Source organism: Pristis pectinata, chromosome 21 (genome assembly GCF_009764475.1).
Source record: "Pristis pectinata isolate sPriPec2 chromosome 21, sPriPec2.1.pri, whole genome shotgun sequence".
Classification (NCBI taxonomy): Eukaryota; Metazoa; Chordata; class Chondrichthyes; order Rhinopristiformes; family Pristidae; genus Pristis; species Pristis pectinata.
Genome location: NC_067425.1, coordinates 1,869,849 through 1,897,079, shown reverse-complemented (window position 1 = coordinate 1,897,079; position 27,231 = coordinate 1,869,849). Strand labels below are relative to the sequence as shown.

General features: G+C 43.8%; 1 protein-coding gene across 4 annotated transcripts in view; it reads right to left on the bottom strand.

The window, feature by feature from the left end:
- Window positions 1–20,537, bottom strand: part of LOC127581276 (forkhead box protein N1-like) — an 88,447-nt gene extending 67,910 nt beyond the window's left edge. For 2 of the 4 annotated variants that reach the window (XM_052035496.1, XM_052035501.1), the window contains exons 1-2: window positions 20,482–20,537; window positions 20,072–20,274 (exon numbers count right to left, since the gene is read on the bottom strand). The gene's annotated coding sequence lies outside the window, so the exon portion shown is untranslated. Of the gene's footprint in view, window positions 1–20,071; window positions 20,275–20,468 lie in introns of all 4 variants that reach the window. The other 2 variants (XM_052035497.1, XM_052035500.1) reach the window with 2 other exon arrangements.
- Window positions 20,538–27,231: the final 6,694 nt, after the last annotated feature.

Here is a 27,231-nt window from a genome sequence, read left to right as displayed (position 1 = left end):
GAACCTGTCTGGAGGGAACAAGCCATGGGAATCTGCTGACAGTGAGGTATCTCCAGGATGATTGGCTACATCAGTGGCATCAGCCAGAGAATCTGAGAAAATTCATAAGACAAAAGGAGTTCGTTTGGCCCATCAAGTCCATGCTAGTCAATAAAAAAAGAGAGCTCCCCGTCTTCAGAATCAGAATCAGGTTTATTATCACTGACACATGTCGTGAACTGTGTTGTGTTGCGGCCGCAGTACAGTGCAAGACATAAAGACATAAAAATTACTATATGTTACAAAAATAAATAAATAGTGCAAAAGAGGAATAACGAGGGAGTGTTCATGGGTTCATGGACCGTTCAGAAATCTGATGGCGGAGGGGAAGAAGCTGTTTCTGAATCACTGAGTGTGGGTCTTCAGGCTCCTGTACCTCCTCCCCGATGGTAGTAACGAGAAGAGGGCATGTCCTGGGTGGTGAGTTTTAATCCCACTTTCCAGCACTGGGTCTGTAGCCCTTTAAGTACACACTCAAATACTGTTTATACATGATAGGGGTTTCTTCCTCTCCCACCCCCTCAGGCAGTGAGTTCCAGACCTCCACCCCCTCTGGTTGGTGGGAGTGGGGGGAAGGGAATTTTGTCCTCTCTACTCTCCCCTAATCCTTCTACCAAGTATTTCCAGCCTACCGCCGAAACAGGTCCAAGGCAGAGCCATCTCCCTGGCCCTGCACTCATCTCCGGAGCATCTGGACAGTAAAGACACATACGTTAGACTACAGTTTATTGACTACAGCTCTGCCTTCAATACTATAATTCCAAGTAAACTCATCACCAAACTCCGAGACCTGGGACTCAACACCTCCCTCTGCAACTGGATCCTTGACTTTCTGACCAACAGACCGCAATCAGTGAGGATAGGCAGCAATACCTCCAGCACGATTATTCTCAACACTGGTGCCCCACAAGGCTGTGTCCTCAGCCCTCTACTCTACTCCCTATACACTCACGACTGTGTGGCCAGATTCTGCTCTAACTCCATCTACCAGTTTGCAGATAATACCACTAAAATAGGCCGTATCTCAAATAATGATGAGTCAGAGTACAGGAAGGAGATGGAGAGCTTAGTGGAATGGTGTCATGACAACAACCTTTCCCACAATGTCAGCAAACAAAAGAACTGGTCATTCACTTCAGGAAGGGGGGCAGTGCACATGCTCCTGTCTACATCAATGGTGCTGAGGTCGAGAGGGTTGAGAGCTTCAGGTTCCTAAGAGTGAACATCACCAATAGCCTGTCCTGGTCCAACCACGTAGAAGCCATGGCCAAGAAAGCTCACCAGCGCCTCTGCTTCCTCAGGAGGCTAAAGAAATTTGGCATGTCCGCAATGACCCTCACCAATTTTTATAGCTGCCCCATAGAAAGCATCCTATCTAGATGCAGCACGGCTTGGTACAGCAACTGCTCTGCCCGGGACCTCAAGAAACTGCAGAGAGTTGTGGACACAGCCCAGCACATCACAGAAACCAGTCTCCCCTCCATGAACTCTGTCTACACTTCTCACTGCCTCGGTAAAGCAGCCAACATAATCAAAGACCCCTCCCACCCCGGACATTCTCTCTTCTCCCCCCTCCCATTGGGCAGAAGATACAAAAGCCTGAAAGCACGTACCACCAGGCTCAAGGACAGCTTCTATCCTGCTGTTATAAGACTACTGAACGGTTCCCTAGTACAAGATGGACTCTTGACCTCACAATCTAGTTTGTTATGACCTTGCACCTTATTGTCTAGCTGCACTGCACTTTCTCTGTATCTGTGACACTTTATTCTGCATCCTGTTATTGTTTTCCCTTGTACTACCTCAATGCACTGATGTGATGAAATGATCTGTATGGATGGCATGCAAAACAAAGTCTTTCACTGTACCTCGGTGCATGTGACAACAATATACCAATTTACTTTAAATCTCTGTCCCCTGGTTTCTGACCCCTCTGCTATGAAGAGTCTTGACCCAAAACGTTGACTGTCCATTTCCCTCTGCAAATACTGACTGACCTGCTGGTTCCTCCAGCAGTTTGTTTTTTGCTCCTTCCTATTTACTCTGTCTAGGCCCCTCATAATTTTATACACCTCAGGTAAGTCTCCCCTCAACCTCTTCTTTTACAAAGAAAACAACACGAACTAATCCAATCTTTCCTCGTTGCAAACTTTCCAGTCCTGGCAACACCTTCATAAAATTCCTCCACCTCCCTGCCCCCCTCCAGTGCAATTACATCTCTCCTGTAATGTGGTGGCCAGAACTGTACATGGTGGCCAAGCTGCGGCCCAGCTGGAGCTGGGTACAGTTCTAGCATCAACTCCTGGCTCTCATGCCTTAACCACTTTGTTGACCTATCCTGCTGGCTTTCTTCCTAGGCAGTCCCTTGGGGTTGAGCATGACTTGCTTCCAATGCAGTTCTGTGGGTTCCGAGGTGACCCATAAAATCAATACAGGACCTTCAGGCTCACCTCTGGCAGGGTACAAGGCGCTTGACGTAGTTTGAAAGGTAATGTACCACTACATTTTTGTAGTTCAATAATAAGCTTTGTTCATAAAATATATACAAGAGATACAGAAGAGTGCACGGTGTGGGTTTCCTCTGGGTGCTCTGGTTTCCTCCCACATTCCAAAGACGTACAGGTTAGGAAGTTGTGGGCATGCTATGTTGGCACCGGAAGCGTGGCGACACTTGCGGGCTGCCCCCAGAACACTCTACGCAAAAGGTGCATTTCACTGTGTGTTTCGATGTACATGTGACTAATAAAGAAATCTTATCTTTCTTTCCGTTCACAGAGTGGTCCAGTCTCTACATTCACAGTGTTGTCACGTCACACTGCTGCTTCTGCTGGGCTTCCATGTGCTCCCAACACATGAAGTTCTCAGTGCCATCCCAAATGTTCCTCCTCCACTGTGGGTGGTCGTGGTCAGGGATTGCCGGAATGTAATTAAGGAACATTGTGCCTTCTGTGTCCTCTACACTGACTGTTTACTTAGTCTTGTTGAATTTGTCAGAAATTTGACTACAAGCTCGGCGTTCTGTTGTCCATGAACTGTTTGGAGTTCTTTGTCCACTCCCAAAAAACAGATTGTCCCTGTTTTGTTCTTTTATTCAATCCAAAAATCCTCATTTGATATAAAAACAGAAAATGCCGGAAACACTCAGCTGTCGACCTGCATTAGTAACTCTGTTTCTTTCTCCTCAGATGCTGTCCGATCTGCTGAGCATTCCCAGCATTCAGATTTCCATTTTCACTTGATGATCCGTCCAACACAGCTCCCTTCTCACAGCTGTAACTGTTATTTAACTGACATTGCCATGCATTCTCCTTTACTGGTCATTCCTGTCTTATCTGAAAGGTCTGTAACCAGGAACATTAAGCAGCCAGTCCTGCCCTCTTTAAGCTAAATTTAGGTAATAGCTAAAATATCACACTTCCACATAGCTATCAGTGCCTTCAGCTCATTCTCCTTGTTCAGTAATTCCTTGCATTTAGGTAGAGAAGCGTAGCTGCGCCCCTGGCTGTTCCCAAACCACTGTGCTCACTGCCTTCCAAATTTTCTGCCTCTACATCCAATCGTCTTGTTGAGAATTTGTTGTTAAATGAATTACATGTAGCCTATTTAACCAATTGCACTATATTTTGTCTAAAAATACTCCCTTTAAATTGTTTTAATAGTTTTTGTTTCCAATTGTGTATTTTTCTGTTGTAATCCATTTCTCTAAACTAATATTTAGTAAAGGTTGAAAATCATCAACTGCTCCTCAGAAGATGTAGATGCAATAGAACAAGCCAGTGCTCACTCAGAGTTTGCAGTGCTGCATTCCAGCTGAGATGCAAACTCTCACCATTATTTGCATAATGCAACCCAGCCCTCTGTGTCTTATCACCTTGCAGTATCTTTCGAGACTCTGTGTGATCCTGACTGGTGATTACCGCCACAACTACATGCCACCTTTATTTCCAGAGGTCCCTCCACTAATCATATACCTGTTTTTGTTTCCTTCAGTTGCTTGCAATAACATAAGAACAGGAGTGGGAACAAACCGGTCTAGCCCACTTTGACATTCGCCAGGATCATGCCTGATCTGGCTCAGTGGTATTTTCCTGTACTGTCCCCACATCTCATTTCCTTTAATGTCTAGGCATCTGTTGATCTCTATTTTGAATGAACTCACTGACTGAGCATCCACAGCCCTCTGGCGTAGAGAACTTCAAAGATTCACCTCCTTCCGAAGGAAGCAATTTTTTCCTCATCTCAGTCCTAAATGGCCAACCCCTTATTCTGTAACCCATGGATCTGAAGTCCTCAGCTCAGGAAAACATCTTCCTTGTACTCAATTGGTTGAATTTTGTCAGTTTCAATGAGATCCCCTCTCATTTTCCCAAACTCTACAGATAAAGGCCCAATCGACTCAATGTGTCCTTATGTGGCAAACCTGCCATCCCTGGAACCAGTCCAGTGAGTCTTCACTGCACTCCCCCTGTGGCAGGTGGAAGGAGGAAATTACAGTTCTGGAAGTGATATTTGATTCCTCCTTAGTATGTGCAAAATTGTGCATAGAGAGATAGTTTCTGAGTACTTTCTGAAGTGGATTGCTATACCTGCTTGTCCTGGCTGGATGTTAAATAATTGGTCAGTCTTGTACTGTGCCGTATGCACTGTGGTATCTTCCCTCCCTCTCCCTCCCCTCGTCCTGCTGTGTGCTTGCTTAGGAAATTTACAAGCTGTGAGGACAAATTGGCTGCCTGATAACAGTGAAAACCATGTTTTGCTCCAAACCATGATATCTCTGTTTTTGTGTCTAGGCCAAAAGGTCATAAGAGATAAGAAGGTGTCACCTGGTACCAAGGAAAAGTACTGGGATAAGGGGTTTTAAGGGTATAAAAAGGCACAGGGGTACCCTCGCTTTGTGACCAGACCTAAGGGTAGACTTACAGAGAGGGGGGGGGATGGCGAGAGAGGTGGGGGGGGAGAGAGGGGGGGAGAGAGAGAGATGGGGAGAGAGAGAGATGGGGAGGGAGAGAGAGAGAGAGAGAGAGAACAGCAGAAACGGCTGTCGAACATTTGGGGTTCCCTCCGGCACTGTGTAGAGTGGTTCACTGGGTGGTGGACAAGTATTCTTTGTGTTCTACCCTTCAGTAGTTTTTTGAAGTGGTTGGTAAATGGTTCTTATATAATTTTAATAAAGTAGTTTCTGTAACCTTTCTTGCCCGTATAATTGCCTCCTCAGTGTGCGAATACTTCTTGCTGCTGAATCAGAAGAACAAGGAAGGAATTTTAAATATTTTCATTACGGCAAGTATATCTGTTTTCAACTAAGAAGACCAAAACTGTACTGATTTATTTTGCATAGAAACGGTTTTAAATAGAATTCAAATGCTTCCATTCTATTGAACCTAACTACCATAAACTTTCTCATTAACCTCATGGCAAACATCCAATTCAATTGGGTGGAAGCTTGTTCTCCTTTCCACCTTTAGTGGTTGCTGAATAATGCCATGTTTAGTTTTGATATTAGTGGAGGTAAATTGATGTGCCAAATTAACCATGTCTCTATTGAATCTGGTTAAGCATCCACATGAGTCTGACTAAAACCAAGTAAACAAGATCCTTTGTAGGGTTGGATTAGAATTCAAACTCCACAGGTAAAAGGGCCATCGACCTTGGCACTTAGTCTCTTTGTGATGGAGAGAATTAATACAGTTCGAATATATCATGTCTCAAACCTAGGAATTGCTTCATGGAGAAAACCCTTGGGTAGTGTCAGTAATGCAGCTAACCTTATCATTTGGTTATTGCACGTTAAATCACATAAAATCACGCAAGGGAAGTCAGATCAACCTATCGTACTGTGCCAGTTCTATAAAACTATATCATTCAGTTTATAATGGCTTTCCTCACACTCCCAAAATGCATCCCCCGGCATTTTTCGGCATTATATGTCATCTATATATCTGTTCACTTCACCATTTGCCTCCTCCCGCAGCCTTCAACACTTCTTTGCTGTTTGTCATACTTTGAGTTTTGTCTTCTCAGAAAGCTTTGAATTTATGCCACTCATACCAAGCTCGTTCATGCAGTATACTTCCAAAGGAGCAGCGGTCTTCAAGCAGACAGCACCAGGTTCATCGCTGCATCCTTCCCTCCAGCTTGGAAAACACCTGATCACCACTGTTTTGCTTCCTACCACTTGGCCAGTTTTCTATCCGTGCTCCCACTGTCCCTTTCATCTTCAGGCCTTCAATTTTGCTAATTACATTATGTGACTTCTATCAAAGGTAACATTGTCCATTGTCATTTTAACTGTTATTTCATCAAAGAACTCAATCATTTACTTCCGTCAATGATGGATTTTCTTTGTTCCTTTGAAAGTCACTGAAAATGTAATTGTGTTTCTCTTGCCACAGATCTGCTGAGTACTTCCGTCATTTTCTGTTTTCATTGTTTTGTTGACTGCCATATTGCAGTGGCTGGTGGAAAATTCTGCAGGATCAGTACCGTATCTTTCATCCCTTGGGTATCGGCTGAAAAATCAGTTGCACAAGTCACATCAGATCTTCCTGCATGGGACCCAAATGGGAAGTGCACTCTGACAGCTCCTCCCTCAGCTAGAGCTGGACAATCATTAACCGTGTGCGTCTGTAGTACAAGTGAATTGCCAATGCTAAGTACAACGACATCTAAAACCCCAGCATCTTCCTCCCCATTTGCTTGTGATAAGACATGCTATGTGCCGCAGAAATATTACAGTTACTCTATTAACTTGAATGTTTGTTAACTTTAATAAGCCTTTATAATCAGAATGATTTCCTACATATCTCTGAAATCAGAGTGAAACAATCTCAGCCAACTCTAAGTTGACTGGACAGTGGATGATCCATTTAGGGGTAAGCAAAGAAGCCACATTCAAAGGGAGCCCAAATGAGATGAAGTGGTGGTATTGACACCCTGATTCATGGAGCCCTCAAATGTAGAAATGCTGACTTGCCTCCAAACTTTCCTCAACTTTTCACATCAGGATAAGCAACATGGTTGAGGTTCCAGGACCAATCCTAAAGATATCCCATTTATCCTAACTCTCTGTACTCCAACCTTCAACCACACTGCTATTCCTAACTCTGGATATCCTAGGTTTATTTAACAACATTTTATTTAATGACTCTATGACTCTGACATTTGTTTGCATCAATGGATTTACTGGATTCATAATTCAGAGGCATAGATAATTAATCCATGGTTTTCCTAAACTTTATGTAGTAGCTAGTTACTATAAGTGAGAACTGCCACCCTTACAGCTTTTCCCCAGAGGTAAGTGAATACCCAAACCATCAAGTAGACTAGCCTCATAAATGGCCAGGGCATTAAGTTGCGTTTTGAAGGAACCAGGGCTGGACAATAAATGCCTGCTGTGACAATAAAGACCACATTCCAGGAATGAAAAACAACTAAGTCACAATCCTGTGACTCTGGAAAGAGGCTTCTTTTGAAACATCAAATGCAGACTCAGCAAAATTGATATCCATGGTCAAATACTTCAGAATCAGAAACAAAATCAGATTTATTATCACTGATTTATATGACATGAAATTTGTTTTGCAGCAGCAGTACAGTGCAAAGACACAAAATTCTATAAATTACAAAAATAAATAAATAGTGAATAAAAAAGGAATAACGAGGTCGTGTTCATGGGTCATGGAACATTCAGAAATCTGATAGCAGAGGGGAAGAAGCTGTTCCTGAAAGGTTAAGTGTGGGTCTTCAGGCTCCTGTACCTCCTCCTCGAAGGTAGTAACAAGAGGAAGGCATGTCCCGGATGGTGAGGGTCCTTAATGATGGATGCCGCCTTCTTGAGGCACCGCATCTTGAAGATGTCCTAGATGGTGGGGAGGGTTGTGCCCGTGATGGAGCTGGCTGAGTCTACAACCCTCTGCAGCCTCTTGTGATCCTGCACATTGGAGCCCCCATACCAGGCGGTGATGCAACCAGTCAGAATGCTCTCCATCGTACATCTGTAGAAATCTGTAAGAGGCTTTGGTGACATACCGAATCTCCTCAAACTCCTAACGAAGTAGAGTCGCTGGCGTGCCTTCTTTGTGATTGTGTCAATGTGTTGGGCCCAGGATAAATCCTCCAAGGTGTTGACGCCCAGGAACTTGAAGCTGCTCACCCTTTCCACCGCTGACCCCTCAATGAGCGCTGGTGTGTGTTCTCCCGACTTCCCCTTCCTGAAGTCCACAATCAAGCCTTGCTGATGTTGAGTGCGAGGTTGTTGTTGCGACACCATTCAACCAGCTGATCTATCTCACTCCTTTACACCTCCTCATCGTCATCTGAGATTCCGCCAACAACAGGGGTGTCGGCAGTGAATTTATAGATGGCACTTGAGCTGTGCTTAGCCAAACAGTCGTGTGCGTAGAGAGAGTAGAGCAGTGGGCCAAGCACGCATCCTTGAGGTGCGCCTGTATTGATTGTCAGTGAGGAGGAGATATTGCTACCGATCTGCACTGACTGTGGTCTCCCGATAAGGAAGTCAAGGATCCAGTTACAGAGGGAGGTACAGAGGCCCAGGTTTTGAAGCTTGTTGATTAGTACCGAGGGGATGTTGGTGTTGAACGCCGAGCTGTAATCGGTAAACAGCAGCCTGACGTATGTTTTGCTGTTGTCTAGGTGCTCGAAAGCAGAGTGGAGAGCCAGTGAGATTGTGTCCGCTGTAGACCTGTTGTGGCGGTAGGCAACTTGCAGCACCTATACCCTCTACCATGGTTCATGCAGGAAGAATATAGTTCATTGACATATCAGAGTTACTAGCATCCATTGCTCTGTGGCCCAGTGAAGGGCCACAATTTCACAAGTGAAGGTCTAATATCAAGAAAAAAAGTGGAAGAGAAGGAAATGAAAAAGACGGCAGAGAAAAGTTTCAGAATGGGTACTGCACAACCGCCATAATGGCTCATTATTATATTTCAGAAGTTGTTTTCATTCACTCTCAGGATATGGCAATCTCTGCCAAACTCCGCACTTCTTGCCCATCCAAGCAGTGGCTGCTGACTACTTCCTTACCCCTTTTAATCTCATCTAACAGTGGGCAGTAGCCAATCTCTCCCACAGACAGTTCTAATATCATGTGTGTAACTCTGCTCTCTGCCAATAACTCAGCTCAATGAATTATTGGATCTGCCTCTCACCAGGGACAGCTGGGATCTGATAGTACAGCATAAGTTGCCATAATAAATGGAAGTCTATAAACTTTCTTTTGAAAACACAGCTGCCTGGAAACAGACCCATTTGTATGTATTATTATGCGGGATTTGTGCATGTTAGATCACACCAGTGCTAGCAATCACTGATTAGCTACCACTGGGAAATTGACCCAGACACAATGAGAATACCTGACATTTTCTGGCATCTGACTCACATCTAATGGTCACAGAGGATCTCTGGCCCACAGCCGCTCAAAATGGAGAAAGAGCATTCGAGAAGCTTGAATCTTTGCTCTGGGAGGCGGAAGAAGTACACCGCCTCACCGACCACCCACCCGCTTGCCCCATCTGAGGAAATGTTTACAGTTTCCCCCTTGGTCTCATCAGTCACCTCAGAACACACAACACCGGACTGCTCAAGAAGAATGGAATTATCATCTCATGTCCAGCAGCCATTTCTGCTTTTACCAACAGAAACTGGCTGTTAGTGCAATCTACAACTTGTGTTTCACTCTCACAGTGAGACAAAGAACAAGCAGCAAAGAGGCATGAATTAAAGGGTGCCCACTGGTATGGTGATGTTTTACCTCTAGCTTCTGCCAGACTCTCCCTGCTTCATGTTTGTCCACAAGCATCATTGATAAAGATGGTAGTATCTCTATATTTTACACCTCAGTGAAAGATACTATGGTCATTTGCTCCTTTATGAGCTTATAAAACAGGAAGTGGCCACACAGCATGGGAGCCCACTGGGCTAGACCATCACGTGGGAATCCCAGACCCACTGGAGAGTGCCATGTACCCTGCTCCCTGAGTACTTTCCCTGGCAATTTTTTATGCTGTATACAGTGGGTACCATGGATCATGTTCCTTTAAGAGATTACTTGCTGCTTAGCAGTTAGGGTGGGTGAAGATGTGGCAGCTCCAAGCTCTGCAGGCTGCGGCATCAGGAAGTATGCAGGAAATTTTGTCTTTTACACATGATTGCAGCTGAAAACCACTGGGTTTTTCACCAGTTTTCTGCTTTTTTGCAGACCATTTGATTGAAAGCTGGCATTAATTCAGCATTGATTCAGCACTCCAAAAGTAGAGTGAATGCCAATTTCTAGACAAATGTAGTTTGTTTACAAATAAAATTAACCTGACCCATTAAATAGTACTTTATACTGGCATTAACTTCATCCTGTAAAATGTGTTGAACTTACCCTTATATACTAGGTGATATTTGCAAAGCTGAGGGGAATGTTCTCCTGCATGCTGAGGGGAATGTTCTCCTGCATGCCTTTGGTACTGCTACGTTCGTTATTTCCTCCTGCCTATTTCATCACACATTCTGTAAACCTGTGCTCATCAAGAGCATTGCTGCTGGTGTCCTAACTTACTCCTCACTCAATCCCCCTGTGCTGGCTCCAATGTAACAGGCCTTGATTTTAAAACCATGGCCTTGTCCTTGATTACCTCCATGATCTCCAAAGACAAGTTTTTTTTACTGTACCTATAAGTAATAGGTACTGTACCTACAAGTGACAATAATAAACCAAAACCAATACCAAAGTGCTGAAATTCCCCCCTTAAACATCTCTGCCTCTCTTTCTGTCCCCTTTAAAATACTCCCTAAACCCTGTCTTTGACCAAGCCTTTGGCCTCTTATCTTTTGTAGATCAATGTCAAATTTTGTTTGATAAGGACTTCTATTTTTCAATGTTTATTTTGGTAAATAAATCCAAGCTTTTGTTGTGGGTTTTCTATCTGCCAAGGTAGGAATGTGACCCTGTACTACTATTATCTTTCAGTGGTGCTGGGTGTGTGGCAGTACTGTGGTTTGTTTGAAGCAACAGAAAGTGCTCTGAACTTGTGAATAATGGAGGAGCTGCTATTAGACATACCTCAACAGCCTCTTCCAGATGACCTAGCACTGTACAGTCTCTGGAGGTAGCCCAGGACTGAATGCCAGATCGTACTGGAACCTCATTTAAGTTTCAACACTAAACGGTGGTTTCCAAGCCAATGGATTTTGCAGGTTTTTCCTACCTAGCTTCTCTGTTTCTAAAGCTGATGACTAATACTGTGGAACGGTGACAGCAGTGTCAATCAATGTGGAAAAAAGTGCCATATTGTTTAACTGTGATCTTTGCTATTTAATCAGGAAGGCATTGCAGCCAAAGGCAGCCAGAACCATCAAGTACAAGTGCAAAGGATACAAGATTACAGTAAATCAGAAGGTAATGTTCCCATCCTTCCTCTTGGTCTCCAGAATGGAATGAGCTTTATTTCCAATCTATGTGCAATTTAAAAAAGACTATACTGGCGTGCTGAAATTTGATTAGTTAGGATATGCATTAATAGTAGGAATAATGAAAGAGAAAAAAAGAGTAATTATCTACATTTGTGCATTGCCTTTCATGAACTCAGTACTTTTGATATGCAACCCTATTATAATGGAACTAACACAGTGATTCATTTGTGAACAGCAAAAAGAAAGTAAATGGATTATCTGTGCTTAGTGGTGTCAGTTAAAAGATAATATTAGCTAGGACAGTGGGAAAACTCTCAGCTCTTTTTCAAGTAGTGTATATCACATATCAAGCAATGTGATATTCAACATCCTCTTGAGAATGACTCCAGAGATGAGGGATACAGGGCTAGACTGGAAGAGCTGGGGTTGCTCTCTTGGGGCAGAAAATTTTGAGAGGAGATTGAATAGAGGTGCACAAGCCATGATGGTTTCTGACAGGGTAAACAGAGAGAAGCTACTCTACTACCAGATAGAGCAAAAGCCAGGGATGGATTCAATGGGCTGAATAGCCTCCTTTTGTGCTGAATATTCAATGATTCTAGAGCCCATGAGGCATCAGCTTACTGAAAGAATATACCTTCAGCTGTTTAGCACTCATGGTGAAACATCCACATACATTATGCGAGCAAGTTGCTGAGGTGGGAGTTTTGATTCCAAGACAAGGATGCTGTCATATAGAACAAATAGTGTGTACACTAATTTATTCTGCATCATATTCTCCATAATAGTTCCCTCTCTGACATGACAGTCCAAACTAAAACTGAAGCAACAAATAGTGAATTAGAACTAAAAGTAAGAAACGTTACTGCTTTTAATCTTCCATATTGTAAGAATGCAGAAATTCTTAAAGGATGTAAAGAAAACCACATATCAAGAAGTGATTATAAGTTTTACCTAACTTTTCTTCTTAGTCCCCTGCTACTTAAACCTGATATTACCATGAACATTAAACCCAGATGAATTTTGATAATTGTCTTCATAGATTTACATGGAAATTACAACTCAACAACAGGCACATGAGCCCAACCAACCACACTGATGTTCCCTCATTTCCTCAACCACAGACGTGGCATTTAATGATAACATGGGCTTTGGCTTTAGTCACTAATTCTGTTCACAAACCTCTGTCCAAAACATTCTGAATTACGTGTATTTATTCCCTCAGTAGATCCCCTTGTAAGGCACGGTAGTGTAGCGGTTAGTGTAACACTATAACAGTGCCAGCGACCTGCGTTCAATTCCCGCCACTGTCTGTAAGGAGTTTGTACGTTCTCCCCGTGTCCCCGTGGGTTTCCTCCAGGTGCTCCGGTTTCCTCCCACCTTCCAAAGACGTACGGATTAGGAAGTTGTGGGCGTGCTATGTTGGCGCCAGAAGCGTGGTGACACTTGCGGGCTGCCCCCAGAACACTCCACGCAAAAGATGCATTTCACTGTGTTTTGACGTACATGTGACTAATAAAGAAATCTTATTTCTAATTTTTCAACTCCTCCCTTATCAGATTAAAACCTTCAGTGACCACTCCCAACTATAACCTACACTTTTATAATAAAAACTTCTAACTTTTCCAATGCATTTTTTATTATCTTATTCCCAAATACCAATCAGTACCCTGATCAATATGGGTTGTATCTTATTAACTCAACTGCATTCCTATTGGTGTGAAGCCTAAAAGCGCACACAAGATTCCAGTTATAGTGTTGAAATTTAGAACATGGAACAGTACATCACAGGAACAGGCCCTTCGGCCCACAATGTCTGTGCCGACCGTGATGTCAAATTAAACTAATTCTATCTGCCTGCACATGGTCCGTATCCCTCTATTCCCTGCCTGTCCATGTGCTTGTCTAAATGCCTCTTAATACTGTATCTGCTTCCACTACCTCCCCTGGCAGTGCTTTCCAGGCACCCACCACTCTCTGTGTTAAAAAGAACTTGCCTTGTAAATCTCCTTTAAACTTCTCCCTCTCACCTTACATCTATTCCCCTTGGACAATACCACCCTGGAAAAAAGACTCTGACTATTTACCCCATCTATGCCCCTAGTAATTTTAGGTACTTCTATCGGGTCGCTCCTCGGTCTCCGACACTCCAGAGAAAACAATCAAAGTTTGTGCAACCTCTCCTTGTAGCTAACACTCTCTAATCCAGGCAGCATCCTGCTGAACCTCTGCACCCTCTCCAAAGCCTCCACGTCCTTCCTGTGATGCGGTGACCAGAATTGCACACAATACTCCAAATGCAGCCTATATCTTATATCCAGTATCAATAAGATATATCCAATAGCTCAGTGAGTGGATGAGTGAAATGTACCGTTAGAATTGCTAGTTATGAAACTGTAAAATTTGGATGCCACACCCGGTCTGGAATCAGATCAGATCAGATTTCTTCATCAGTCACATGTACATTGAAACACATAGTGAAGTACATCCTTTGTGCAGCGTGTTCTGGGGGCAGCCCGCAAGTGTCGCCACGCTTCTGGCACCAACATAGCATGCCCACAGCTCCTAACCCGTACGTCTTTGGAATGTGGGAGGAAACCAGAGCACCCGGAGGAAACCCACGCAGACACAGGGAGAATGTACAAACTCCTTACAGACAGCGGCCAGAGTTGAATCTGGGTCGCTGGCGCTGTAAAGCATTACACTAACCGCTACACCACCATATCTGCCAATATACCAAGCACCCGGTTAGATTCCTGCCAACTTAGATAACATGTCATGAGACAGCAATGAATGTGATTCCATGGAGATAGTACGTGATGGATCAATCAAAGTAGCTTTGGATTTCAAGGTAAGTAATCTAAAGAATGGAGACAATGGAGGGAAGAATTTGCACTTTATATTAAGCTGGCTTTGGCAGATAAACCAAAACAGACAAAAGTTAAGGTGTTTTTGTATCTTAGGATCCCATGCATGAAGCAAGGGTAACCAATAACATTTCAATTTAACTGGGAGCAACATGTAATGACCTCCCAAAACATGCAGTGCAGCTGAAAACAACCAAAAGTGTGCTGTTGATCTACAACAATAGTGCACCGAAGTCTGCTGGCAGATCCTCTCTGAGATGGTGAACCCAAAGAATTGAGAGAGCTACGATGTGGCTACAATGAGCTACACTGGTATTGGTATTGGTTTTGGTTTATTATTGTCACTTGTACTGAGGTACAGTGAAAAGCTTGTCTTACATCCGATCGTACAGGTCAATTCATTACACAGTGCAGTTACATTGAGTTAGTACGGAGTGCATTGAGGTAGTACAGGTAAAAACAGTAACAGTACAGAGTAAAGTGTCACAGCTACAGAGAAAGTGCAGTGCAATAAGGTGCAAGGTCACAACAAGGTAGATCGTGAGGTCAGAGTCCATCTCATTGTATAAGGGAACTGTTCAATAGTCTTATCACCGTGGGGTAGAAGCTGTCCTTAAGTCTGGTGGTACGTGCCCTCAGGCTCCTGTATCTTCTACCCGATGGAAGAGGAGAGAAAAGAAAATGTACCTCATACCTGTAATCGGAAGTATTGCAGTTCAGCAGATGGAACTGATGATGAGAGGATCATAAAGATTGCTTCAATATAAGTAAGCATTTCAGCCCCATAGAACAGGAAAACCAGAAATGCAAAGAAGGTGCAGGAAGGATTATGTAAGCCTAGATAGGCATAATGCTACAACAGAGGTGCAAAAGACCTGCCACTGTTAAGGGTTGGTGACACACAGAGAATGAAGCCTGCATCAGTCTGTTAGTTGTGCCAGAAGGCAATGGTGATGACACATGACATACTTCAGATCACAAGAGGCCATGACAGGGAAGGGTGTCACATATCAGAGGAATGTGCCTGGAACCATATGTGGAAGGACAGTCCATTGACATGAATATCTAGAGGACTTTTTGCTAAAGTAAAACACACAGAGGCTAGGCAGTTATTTTGGGTATTTTAGCTTCATTTTATCATGATGAAAGGAGAGGTACAACATGTGTATTATTGATTGGTCAAAAAGCAGAAACAAAGTGCTGGAAAGCTGAAATAACAACAGAAAACACCAGGTCATCTTCTCACAGCTACCATCGGGCAGGAGGTACAGAAGCCTGAAGTCCCACACCACCAGGTTCAGGAACAGCGACTTCCCTTCAACCATTCGGTTCTTGAACTGACCGGCACTAAACCTTAATCACTATAGTTTAGCAACACGATGACCACTTTGATCATTTTGCACTGAAGTGGACTACCTGATTTTTTTTGTTTTAATTGTTTTCTTTCTTGTAAAATTGTACATAATTTATGTTTAATTTATGTTTTTCTTGTGAATGCTGCTTCTCCGATGCTATGTGCCTGTGATGCTGCTGCAAGTAAGTTTTTCACCTGTGCACACATGTGCATCTGACAATAAACTCGACTTTGTCTTTGACTGACTTGTCAGGCAGCATCTGTGAAGAGAGAAACATTTCAGGTCAATGATCTTCCGTCAGACCTAGGAAAAGTTAGAAATCAATCATGTTAAGTTGCAGAGCACGGGATGGGGTGCAGAGGACAAAGGGAATGTCTGGGACTGAGACAATGCGAGACTGACTGATACGAAGGTGGTGGTGTCAGATGAGAGAGGGTGATGAAGGCTTGTTAATTGCAGCTGATCTATTTGGAGCAGATGCAGGTAGAAGGAGATGAACGTGGACAGTGGAGAAAGAATAAACAATGCTGGAACTGTGAGATGTAAAACACTGAGATCTGAAATAAAAGAGAATGCAAGTCAGGTAGCATCTGTAGAGAGAGAAAAATGAATTAACATTACAGACTGATGGCTTTTCATCAGAACTTGCCAGCTCTGACACAAAGTAGAAAGACTGGTTAGCTGAAATTGTTGCACTCATGGTTGAGTCCTGAGGCTGTAACATGCCTAGTTGGAAGATGAGATGCTTTTTACACAAAGGGTGGTATGTATGTGGAATCAGCAGCCAGAGGGAGTGGTTGAGGCAGGTACAATAACAACTTTTAAAAGACAGTTGGACAGGTAAGTGGATTGGAAAGGTTTAGAAGGTAACGGGCCAAACACTGGCAAATGGGACTAGTTTAGATGGGGCACCTTGGTCAACATGGACCTGTTTCTGTGTTGTATAACTCTATGATTCTATGCTATTCCTCAAGCTTACATTGGACCTGTGGGGACACAAGAGATTGTAGATGCTGGAACTTGGAGTAAAAACCAAACTGCTGGAGGAACTCAGCAGGTCAGGCAGCATTTGCAGAGGGAAATGGACAGTTGTCATTTTGAGTGGCCACCTTTCATCTGCACTAGAAGGGTCTCGACCTGAAACATCGACTGTCCATTTCCCTCCACAGATGCTGCCTGACCTGCTGAGTTCCTCCAGCAGTTTGTTTTTTTACATTGGATTCAGTGTGAGAGGCCGAAGATAGAGGGTTCAGACTGAGAATGCGATGGAGAAAGAAAGCAACGGGCAACTGGAAAATCAGGCAGAATGGAAGTGCTCTGCAAAGTGGTCACTCAATCTGTATTTGGTTTCTCCCATGTAGAAGATGCAACACTGTGAGGACTGAAATACAACACCACTGATTCAGCAGCAAACTCCTGAAGGACTTATCTGAATGCTTGGGTCGGCTGTAGGTAATGAGTGAGCCTACATGATAGATAAAACTCCTTGACCTCATCCTCACTAACCTACATGTGGCAGATGTATTTGTCCATGAGACCACTGGCAGAAGTGACTACTGCATAGCTCTCATGCAGAGAAAGTGCCATCTTCACACCAGTGTGTAATGTGACACTGCAATTGTGTTAAATTGCTAACCTCAGGACAGATCTGGCAACTCAAAGCTGATCATGCTGTGTACTGTTGGCAACAGCAGAAATGAACACCACCATAATCTACAACCTCACGGCCCAGCACACCCCCAGTTAGTCAAGCTATTTCATGCCAGGATCAGTATCCTAAGGCATACCTAAAAATGAGGTGTCAGCCTGCTGACATTGCAACACATCGAAACACATCCCTACTAAACAGCACAAAAAACATGCAGCAGAGAGAGGTAAACTGTCCCATAGGCATGGGATTAGACCAAAGCTCTGTAGTCCTGCCATATCTGGTCACGAATGGCAGAGGAGAGCGAAAGAGCTAATGAGACAAGGAAACTCCAAGAACATTCCATCCCCAATGACAGTGGGGGCCATCATGCAATTCAAAACAAGTACCTACAACCACGTCCAGCCAGAAGTGCCGAGTGATGATTCATCCTGGCTTCCTCCTGGGATCCCCACCATCACGGAATCTAAATCAATTTGTCACTTGTCATGATATCAGGAACCAGACAGCACCCAGGCTATAACACTGAAGATCTGTGAGCTTCACCTCTAGACAAGCTGTTCCAGTATAGTTACAATAAAAGGCTCACTTGACAATGTGGAAAACTGTCCAGGAATATGCTGTCAAGAAAAACTGGACAAACCCACTTCTGCTAATTATCACCCAATCAATCTACTCTCAATGATCGGCAAAGTGACAAAAGGCATCATTGACAGCACTACCAATCGGCACTCACTCAACAGTGCCCAGTCTAGGATTTGCCAGGGCTACAGCTCCAGACCTCATCACAGCCTTGACCGAAATCTGAACCAAAGAGTTGGATTCCAAAGATGAGGTCAAGGCAGCATTTAACCAAGTGAGACAGCAAAGAGCCCTGGTAAAACTGAAGTCCATGGACATCAAGAGAAAAACATTCCAGTGGTTGAAGTTGTACCTCGCACAAAGGAAGTTAGATGGTTGGTGTTTTTGGAGGTCAGTTTGGCTACAGTATGTATCATCTACAAAATACACTATAGTTATTCACCCAGGCCATAAGCACTTCCCAAACCCCACCATCTATCAAACAACACCACCACTGCAGGTTCCCCTCCAAGTCACACACCATCCAAGGACAATTAGGGATAAGCAACAAATGCTGGCCCTGCCAGTGAAACTCAGATCCTAAAAAAAAAGCAGTGCTTATAGAAAGTATCCATGCGCACCCAACGCATGTGTCTTTACTGTCCAGATGCTCCAGAGTTGAGTGTAGCGCCAGGGAGATGGCGTCCGCTGTAGACCTGTTTTGGCGGTAGGCGAATTGCAGTGGGTCGAGGTTGTCTGGGAGACTGGAGTTAACGCATGCCATGACCAACCTCTCAAAGCACTTCATGATGGTTGATGTCAGAGCCACCGGTCGGTGGTCATTAAGGCATGTTACCTTGTTTTTCTTCGGTACCGGGATTATAGTGGTCTTTTTAAAACAGGTGGGAACCTCAGATTGAAGCGGGGAGACGTTAAATATGTCCGCAAATACCCCTGCCAGCTGATCAGCACAATATCTGAGCACTCGGCCAGGGACACCATCTGGGCCAGATGCTCTCCTTGGGTTCACACTCCGGAAGACTGATCTTATGTCCTCAACGGTGGCCATGGGTTCAGGTGCATTGGAGGCTGTCAGGGTGGGTGATGAAAACCACTCTCTTTCTGTTCAAAACTTGCATAGAATGCATTAAGCTCATCAGGAAGGGATGCGCTGTTGTTGACTATGCTGCCCAATTTTGTTTTGTAGCCCGTTATAGCATGTAAGCCCTGCCACAACTGATGGCTGGTCTGGGACTTTATTTTGAACCGATATTGTCTCTGGGCATTCCTGATAGCTTTACGGAGGTTGTATCTCGATTTCTTGTAAAGGTCAGGGTCACCTGATTGGAATGCAGCCGTCCTCAACTGCTAATCTTCCATCTCACCTCCACATTCTACCATAAGCCATCAATCATAGCGAGAAACTATGTTTATTACATTAGATATAATGACATAATGCATCATGTTAAGATATTTTCAATATACTTCCCTTTTTATATCCTGTTCTGAATCATTTAAAATGAGTGATGTGCAATGGAATCTCACAAGCTTAAATAAATGTAGTTTCAGCATGATCTTTCCTGTACCCTGGCCACATTTTTCTTCAGTCCCACTCTGTCCAAATTGCTATGGCAGTCATTTTTACAGGGCACAGTTTTACAGGCACCCTCCAGTAAGTGGTTGTGCCTGTTTTTCCCCTGCGAGTCTAATTAGGCTGTAATTCATGTCAGGTCCCGCCCAAGATTAACATGCACTCTGCAACAGTGGTCAATATTGAGAAGGGGGAAAGACGGGCCATTTCTGTCCTCCACAACCCACAAACATTGAAGCAAATTATGATATAACAACAGTTGAAACTAGACATTGAGGCACACTCCTGGAATAATGACTGGTATTTTTTGCTGTTGTGAGTATTGTACCTTCCCTTTTATTGTACCTACATACTTACACAATCGTGAGGTGAAAATGTTGAGAAAGCTCACATGACAACCAAACTAACTACTACACACTTCAACAGATTTATCTGAACCTCTGAGTTAAATAATAGACTTAAAACTATTACATAATGCAGCTTTTGTTGAAGAGCTAACTTGCACAATGGGCTAACTGCTGCAGTTCTTAAGATTACTAATATTTCCTCCATGACAAAACTGCTTGCATAGATAGGGAATATACCTTACTTGATACTGGCTGAAAGGACGTTGTAGATGGCTGTCTAATTCATGTTTGCATGTCATCTTCAATCATGTCCTCCAGGAGCAGTGATCCCTCTGAAGCCGCATGTCTTTGAAAATCTATAACAGTCACTATTATGCAGCACTGATGGTCTGGTTTTCTCAGTTACTAGTCCTGAGGAACCCTTTTCATTCACTCAAACCACAAACTGTAGGCAAATCAGAGGTTGCAGCAATTTCAAGTCAGTATAATGTTTCCCAAGAAAACAAGCCCATAAAAATATTGATTCACAAAGAAAACAAGTTTCTCACTTCCTGGATTCCATTTCAATGGCGATTATTACTTTATCAGGTATGGAAGAATGTATTTATCTTATTTAAAAATCAATCCAATTGGTTTTACCTCTAGTACTTACATGCCATACGAAGTGAAGCCAGTCCCTCTCCAGTCTCAAGAAGACGTACAGCAGGAACAAGTCAACAATATTTGTGACAGATTATTTTGCAATCACCCTGAGGGATTATGCAAAAATAAATCTCATAAATATGAGTTACATCATTTTTTTCAGATATCCATATTACTTCCTTGCCTCAACTCATGGCATTTTATCCTCTCTGAAATGTTTAAAATAAATGCAATTACTGATCAATAACTTGAAACCATGTCATTAATACAAAATAGGGGAGAAAAGTCAGAGTTCCCTCCTCCTCCTCCTCCATTGTGTTTTGCTCCTGCATTCTACTGTGCCAGCAACACTGCTCAAAAAGATTTGAATAAAAGGTTAATGTTGTGAGACAATGTTTGTAAAATTGGTCTCCATAAAGCCTGTCATTTGGGTACCTTGGGTGCTAGTTTTCTTTAAATTTATAAACAAATGGCACATAGCTGTCTCAGGGGGGACCTGGGTGTGCTCGAACATAAATTACCCAGAGATAACATGGAGATACAGCAAGCAATTAGGAAGACAAGAGAATTTGAGTACAGGACACCTTACTGCAATTATATAGGACCACATCTAAATTATCATGCATCGTTCTGATCTCCCTACTGAAGGAAGAATATACCTGCGATAGATAAGTGTAACGAAGGTTCACCGGGCTGAGGATGAAGGATTATCCTAAATGGAGAGATAAAGGGAGAAGAAATTTCTTAACTGAGAGCCTGGTGAATATTCAGAATTGTCTATGAGGGAGTGGAGGCTCAATTGCTGAGTATCTTCAAGGTACTTGCATTTCAAGGGAATCAAAGGACATGAGGTTAGTGCAGAAAAGTCACACTTAGGTAAAAGATCAGCCACTATCTCATTGAAAGATGGAGCAGTGACCACTGCCTCTTCTATTTCTTACATTTTAGTATAACTTACATTGTCTGACATGTTAGTAAGGGTAGCAGCATATGACATTGTTCTTTTGGAGCACTTATTTGATGCCATTTTAGACTGATGATCTAGCTAATCCTTATCTTAAGCATCTTAAATCCATAGCTCCCTGAATGTGGCGACAAAGGTGGTTAGGGTAGTGAAAATGGCCATGACATTGAGTACAAGAGTTAGGATGTCAAGTTGCAGTTGTACAAAACATTGGTTGGGTCACACTTACAGTGTTGTCACCACACTACAGGAAGGATGTTGCCTGGCAATGGAGGGCTGTACTTATAAGGAGAGTCAAATCCAGAACTAGAAGGCATAGGTTGAAGGTGATGGGGAGAAATTTAAGGGAGATCCAAGGGGTAAGTTTTTATACAGAGAGGTATTGGTACTGGTATTGGTTTATTATTGTCACTTGTACCGAGGTACAGTGAAAAGCTTGTCTTACAAACCGATCGTACAGGTCAATTCATTACACAGTGCAGTTATATTGAGTTAGTACAAAGAGCATTGATGTAGTACAGGTAAAAACAATAACAGTACAGAGTAAAGTGTCACAGCTACAGAGAAAGTGCAGTACCATAAGGTGCAAGGTCACAACAAGGTAGATCGTGAGGTCAGAGTCCATCTCATCGTATAAGGGAACCCGTTCAATAGTCTTATCATAGTGGGGTAGAAGCTGTCCTTGAGTCTGGTGGTATGTACCCTCAGGCACCTGTATCTTCTACCCGATGGAAGAGGAGAGAAGAGAGAATGTCCCAGGTGGGTGGGGTCTTTGATTATGCTGGCTGCTACACCAAGACAATGAGAGGTAAAGACAAGAGTCCAAGGAGGGGAGGCTGGTGTCCGTGATGCGCTGGGCTGTGTCCACAACTGTCTGCAACTTCTTGCAGTCCTGGGCAGAGCAGTTGCTGTACCAAACCATGATACATCCAGATAGGATGCTTTCTATGGTGCATCGGTAAAAGTTGGTGAGAGTCAAAGGGGACAAACCAAATTTCTTTAGCCTCCTGAGTAAGTAGAGGCACTGGTGAGCTTTCTTGGCTGTGGCATCTACGTGATTTGACCAGGACAGGCTGTTGGTGATGTTCACTCCCAGGAACTTGAAGCTCTCAACCCTCTCAACCTCAGCACCATTGATGTAGACAGGTGCATGTATGCTGCCCCCTTTCCTGAAGTCAATGACCAGCTCTTTAGTTTTGTTGACATTGAGGGCAAGGTTGTTGTCATGACACCATTCTACTAAGCTCTTTATCTGCTTCCTGTACTCCGACTCATCGCTGTTTGAGATATGGCCTACAATGGTGGTATTATCTGCAAACTTGTAGATGGAGTTAGAGCAGAATCTGGCCACATAGTCATGAGTATATAGGGAGTAGAGGGATGAGGATGCAGCTTTGTGGGGCACCAGTGTTGAGAATAATCGTGCCGGAGGTATTGCTGCCTCTCCTCACTGATTGCGGTCTGTTGGTTAGAAAGTCAAGGATTCAGTTACAGAGGGAGGTGTTGAGTCCTAGGTCTCGGAGTTTGGTGATGTGTTTGCTTGGAATTATTGTATTGAAGGCAGAGCTGTGGTCAATAAACAATAGTCTAACGATTATGTCTTTACTGTCCAGATGCTCCAGAGCTGAGTGTAGGCCAGGGAGATGGCATCCACTGTAGATCTGTTTCGCCAATAGGCGAATTGCAATGAGTCCAGGTTGTCTGGTAGGCTGGAGTTGATGCGTGCCATGACCAACCTCTCAAAGCACTTCATGATGGTTGATGTCAGAGCCACTGGTCCATAGTCATTGAGGCATGTTACCTTGTTTTTCTTTGGTACCGGGATGATAGTGGTCTTCTTAAAACAGGAGGGAACCTGAGATTGAAGCAGGGAGAGGTTGAATATGTCCGCAAATACTTCTGCCAGCTGATCAGCACAAGAGCTGAGCACACGGCCCAGGACACCATCTGGGCCAGGTGCTTTCCTCGTGTTCACTCTCCGGAAGACTGATCTTACGTCCCCACTGTGATCACAGGTTCAGCTGCGGTGGTGGCTGTCAGGGTGGGTGGTGACAATCCACTTCCCTTCTGTTCAAAACGCACATAGAATGCGTTAAGTTCATCAGGAAGGGATGCGCTGTTGTTGGCTATGCAGCCATAACTGGCGGCTGGTCAGGGACTCTATTTTGAGTTGGTATTGTCTCTTGGCATCCCTGATAGCTTTTCGAAGGTCATACCTCGATTTCTTGTACAGATCAGGATCACCAGATTTGTGTGCAGCAGTCCTCTCCTTCAGTAGGGAGTGGATCTCCCGGTTCATCTATGGTTTCCTGTTTGGGAACACCTGTATTGTCCTCTTTGGTACACAGTCCTCCACACACTTGCTGATAAAGTCTGTGATGGTGGTGGCACACTCATCAAGGCTGGCAGCTGAGTCTTTGAACATAGACCATTAGTGAATATCTGGAATGAGCTGCCAGTGGAGGTGGTGGAGGCAGATACAATTGCAACATTTAAAAGGCATTTGGACGGGTAATTGGATAGATAAGGCAGAGAGGAATATGGGCCTAATGCAGGGAAATGGGATTAGCACAGATAAGCATCACGGTCAGCATGGACAAGGTGGGCAGTCAGGGCCTGTTTCTATGCTGTACGTTTATGATTCTATCTATTATTCTGTGAAGCACAGTGAAGCCAAGGATGAACACCAGGAAGAACCCCAACACCTGTGCCATTTTGGACACACGTGGGATCGGCCCATTTAGTGAGTGCCTCTTCGAAATTTTCATATGGCTCATCCATATTGTTTACTACCTATCTCCCAGCCACAACCGTGAGCAGTTGTGTAAGGACTGGTAAAGGTAACATACTTGAGGTGTAAGGACCTGTCTATTGGAAGGTGGCTACCAGTGTTCCTGGATATACCAGGTATTTTGGGGGGTGGGGGTGGGTGTGGGGGTCAGATATCAGTTGGGTGTTACTTGATCTTGATACACAGTTTGAAATTTGGTTATATGGCTTCTTGTTCTTATTCACCAAGTGTTGCGTCCCTTCATCAAGGAATATGATTGCCAGTCTATCAAACAATAGTTTAATTTACCATGATTACATCATTTGATGGTGTTTTGTTACCAAAGTTGATAGTATTAACCTTAATAATATCCCCATACATACGTAGAATACATATGTATGGGATGAGGAAATGCCACATTGCACATCCATAAACATTAGGCGATGGTTTTAGATCTTGCTCCAGAGCTGCTTGATTTTGAGCTGCTTTGGGGCCACATGGCCTGGCTTTGAACTGCACACCTCACCATGAACAGTAACAGTGTGGACGGCCTGGTAAACGGAGAATAAGGACTCTGGTGGAATAGCAGGTGGTGGAAGACAAATGAAATGCAATCATCCTAAAAGGTTCATGCTCTATGGACCAATCCCAACCTGCACTTATGATCAAACCCCTCAGGTAACAATCACTGTATCCTACATGTAAGTACAGAGACATTATTCTGGTTAATATTAAGGAAATTACCAATCCCACTGAGCTGCTGAAGGACAGGTTAATGGAGTGTCGTAACAAAGCCTCTTTGAGCACTGTTATCTAGAGCACAGTAGAGTTTACATAGCAGTCCTTCAACTTTCCACAGCAGCAGATGTCACTCACTTGTACTGAGCCATCAGATGTTGAATGACATTTGATTTCATAAGTGTTGCAAGGAACTGACCAATTGCAAAGGACTAGCCCCAGGTTCCAAACAATATACAAGGTAGGGCTCTCTCATGGTCCTTGATGTTTCATGCACGTTGTCCAGTGTCCCTACCAATGGCCCATGCTGTACATTTTGCATGTGTATAGCTGCCCCATTAAATTCCTCAAATGAGTCACTGTAACAGAACTTGTGTTTAACATCACCCACTGGAGAACAAACAACTGGGCTACTCTGTCCCTACTGCTTATCTCTCAGTCATCATTTGCATGCTGGAAATCTAAAATAAAAACAGAAAATGCTGGAAATACTCAACAGGTCAGGCTACATCTGTGGGAAGAGAACTAAAGCTAATGTTTTAGGTCATGAACCCTTCATCAGAACAGGGAAGGAGTCAAAGGAAACTTGTTAGGCTGTAGGGAAGGGCGATGTCTCAGAAAGAGTGAAACCTGGGTGACCATGGGCCCAACACAGTGATCCAATCATGAAGAAGGCACGCCAGTGGCCCTACTACATGAGGAGATCTGGTCTGTCACCAAAGACTCCCTTGCAAATTTCTACAGATGTACAGTGGAGAGCATTCTGACTGGTTATCACCGCCTGGTATGGAGGCTCCAACGTGCAGGATCGAAAGAGGTTGTAGACTCAGCCAGCTCCATCATGGGCACAACCCTCCCTGCCATCGAGGACATCATCAAGAAGCGGTGCCTCAGAAGGACATTAAGGACACCAATCAGGACATGCCCTCTACCATTGGGGAGGAGGTACAGGAGCCTGAAGACCCACACTCAACAATTCAGGAACAGCTTCTTCCCCTCCGCCATCAGATTTCTGAACGGTCCATGAACCCATGAACACGCCCTCGTTATTCCTCTCTTGCACTATTTATTTATTTTTGTAACTTATAGCAATTTTTATGTCTTTACGTCTTACACTGTACTGCTGCCACAAAACAACACAGTTCACGTCATGTGTCAGTGATAATAAACCTGATTCTGATTCTGAGGTGGACATGTCTGACAGGTCAGGCTGGGCATGAACCACTACCACCAGAGGCAAAAAAAGGGAAACAAAAATCAAGCTGAGCCAATATCAAATATGGGTGACTGATACAGACAGAAACATGCCCTTTGGCCCAACTCAGGCATGCTGACCAAGATGCCTATCTACACGAATCCCATTTGCCTGCATGTGGCTGATACCCCTATACAGCTTTCCTATCCATGTACCTCTCCAAATGTTTTTTAAACGTTGTAATTTTACTTGCCTCTACCACCTCCTCTGGCAACTCTTTCCATATACCCTCTACCCAATATGTGAAAGGCCTGCCCCTCAGATCCCTTTTAAACCTTTCCCCTCTCACCTTAAACCTACACCCTCTAGTTTAAGACTCCCCGACCCTGGGAAAAAGACGGTGACTTTCTACCCTATCTATGCTCCACATGATTTTATAAACCTCCATAAGTTCACTCCTCAGCCTCCTTCACTCCAGGGAAGACAGTCCCAGCCTGTCCAGTCTCTCCTTATAACTCAGGCCCTCCAGTCTGTGTAACATTACTGTGAATGTCCTCTGCACTCTCCCAAGCTTAATCACATCCTTCCTATAGCGTGGCAACCAGAACTGCACACAATACTCCAAATGTCACAGTGTACAGTATCTTGGCCAGGAACTGCAAATCTCAGGGAGGATAAAGGAAATGTATAGAAGACAGAGGGTAGTGGTCGATGGGACTTATTCTGGCTGGAAGTCTGTGTCTAGTGGCGTTCCACAGGGATCAGTACTGGGACCTCTGCTGGATGAAAACGTGGAGGGGTGGGTTAGTAAGTTTGCGGATGACACAAAGATTGGTGGCGTTGTGGATAGTGATTGACAAAGGGTACAGCAGTATATAGATCAGATGTAGATATAGGCAGAGAAATGGCAGACGGATTTTAATCCAGGCAAGTGTGATGTGCTGTACTTTGGGAGATCAAATGTAAGGGGAAAGTATGCAGTTAATGGCAGGACCCTTAACAGCGTTGATGTACAAAGAGATCTTGGAGTCCAAATCTGTAGCTCCCTCAAAGTGACTGCACAAGTCGATAGGGTGGTAAAGAAGGCATATGG